This window comes from Octodon degus, unplaced genomic scaffold (genome assembly GCF_000260255.1).
Source record: "Octodon degus isolate 3935 unplaced genomic scaffold, OctDeg1.0 scaffold00028, whole genome shotgun sequence".
NCBI lineage: Eukaryota > Metazoa > Chordata > Mammalia > Rodentia > Octodontidae > Octodon > Octodon degus.
Window position 1 is genome coordinate 13,228,812 of NW_004524604.1, and position 2,621 is coordinate 13,231,432.

General features: G+C 39.0%; 1 pseudogene; it reads left to right on the forward strand.

Moving 5' to 3' along the window:
- Positions 1–2,144: 2,144 nt before the first annotated feature.
- LOC101584756 overlaps positions 2,145–2,621 on the forward strand; it is a 1,274-nt pseudogene continuing 797 nt past the window's right edge.

A 2,621-nucleotide genomic window follows, 5' to 3' on the forward strand; every position in this document is an offset into this window, starting at 1 on the left:
CTTTGCCTACCCCTATGTCTTCAAGAGTTCCTCCTACTTTCTCTTCCAGGAGATTTAGTGTCTCTGCTTTAATGTTTAGATCTTTAATCCATTTGACTTTACTTTAGTGCATGGTGATAGACCTGGGTCAAGCTTGAGTTTTTGGCATGTAGAGAGCTAGTTTTTCCAGCACTATTTGCTAAATAGGCTATCTTTCTCCCAGTTTGGCCTCTTTCTCAAAGACAAGGTGACTGAGTGTGTTCATAGGGGCAATACTACGGTCTTAACAGGAGAACTTAACAACTTCTTGTCCCCAAAATGTAGGTCAACCATATAAACATTTAGCAAAGAAAGAACAGAATTCACCCAGTGCTTGAATGGGCTTATTGGACACATACAGAGTGTTTCACCTAAACACAGCAGATTACACATTTTTGTCAGCTGTACATGGGTCAGTTTGTAAAATAGACCACATACTTGTTCATACGTCATGCTTAAGTATATGCAAGAGAACAAAATTTATCCCATGCATATTAACTCACCGCTGTGCAATGAAACTGGAAATAAACCACAAAATAACCAAAAATATGCCCTAAATGCTTGGAAATTAAACAATACCCTACTAAGCAAATAATGGGTCATGGTTGAAATTAAATAAGAAATTCAATAATATATACAATTCAATTAAATTGGAGCATAGCTTTTCGGATTTCATGAGATACGATGAGGGCAGTTCTCAGAGGGAAATTCATACCTGTGAACTCAAACATTAGCAAAAGAGAACGGGAACAAAAAAACACCCTAATGGTGCAACTTCAACAACTAGAAAATGAAGAGCAAACTAAACCCAGAGCTCAAAGTTGGGAAGAAATCATAAAGATTAGAGCACAAATTAGTTCAATTGATATGAAGAAAATAGTTCAAAGAATTAACGAATCAAAAGCTGGTTCTTTGAAAGATTAAATAAAATCAATAAGCCCCTAGTTAACCTCATCAAAAAGATTAAAGGAAAAATCGAAACACATGGAATAAGGAATAAAATGCGTATAATCATCACAGACCCAGTAGAAATTCAGAAGATTATCAAGAACTATTTTGAGAATACTTACTCTCACAAAATAGAAGACACAGATGAAACGAACAGATTCCTAGAAGGGTAAAAATTACCACAACTAAATCAACAAGATATAACCACTCTCAATAGCCCAATAGTACCCAATGAAATATGAGATGTAATAAAATAACCTACCAACAAAGAAAACTGCAGGCCCTGATGTATTCACAGTTGAATTCTACAAGCAATTAACAGAAGATGTAGTCTCTATACCCCTCAAACTCTTCAATGAAAACAAAAAGGAAGCAATCCTCCCAAAATCATTCCTGGAGGCAAGTATTATACTGATACTAAAACCAGGCAAAGACAACTATGAAAGACAACTACAGGCCAAACATCCTTGTGAACATAGAAGCCAAAATCCTCATTAAAATCCTAGCAAATATAATACAACAAATCATCAAGAAGATCATACACCATGACCAGGTAGGATTCATCCCAGGAATGCACGGATGGTTAAATATTCAAAAATCTCCAAATGAAATACACTATATCAATAGAGTGAAAACTAAAATCCACACGATCATCACAATTGATGCAGAAAAGGCTTTTGACAAAGTCCCACACTCATTCATGTTGAAGGTACTACAGAAAACTGGAAAGGTTGATCTTTACTTCAATCTGATAAAAGTCATTTATGAAAACCCAGTGGCTAGCATAATTCTAAATGGGGAAAAACTGAAATCTTTTCCTCTTAGATCTGGTGCAAGACAAGGACTTCCTCTATCACCACTCCTATTCAATATAGTTCTGGAATCATTAGCTACAGCCATTGAAGAAGTGAAAGAAAATGAATCAGAATACGTAAAGAAGAAGTTAAAATACCATTATTTGCACATGTCATGATACTTTACTTGGAAGACCCAAAAAACCCCACCAAGAAGCTTCTAGATTTAAAACACATATTCAGTAACATAGCAGGATACAAAGTCAATGCTCAAAAGTCAATAGTATTGGTGCTGCGGAGGAACAGCTGTTGATCTGTAGTGGGTGCGCGCCCAGGTTTTCCTGGGGCTCCGGTATTCTGCTGCTGTCTGGTGAAGAGGAAGCCATGGCGCTCCGAGTCACCCGAAACACGAAAATTAACGCTGAGAACAATAAGGCCGCGGTCAGTATGGCAGGCGCAAAGCGTGTGCCCTTGGCCACTGCTGCAGCCTCCAAGCCAGGTCTGAGGCCGAGAACAGCGCTCGGAGACATCGGTAACAAAGTCAGTGAGCAGCTGCAAGCCAGAGTGCCCCTGAAAAAGGAATCAAAAACTTTGGCAACTGGAAAAGTTACTGCTAAAAAACTACAGAAACCTCTGGAAAAAGTGCCTGTGTGTGTGCCAGCGCCTGAGCTTGTTCCTGTTAAGGATGAAAAACTTTCTCCTGAACCCATTTTGGTTGATACTCCCTCTCCAAGCCCCATTGAGACCTCTGGGTGTGCCCCTGCTGAAGAAGATCTGTGTCAGGCTTTCTCTGATGTCATTCTGGCTGTGAGTGATGTGGATGCAGAAGATGGAGCAGATCCAAACCTCTGTAGTGAATAC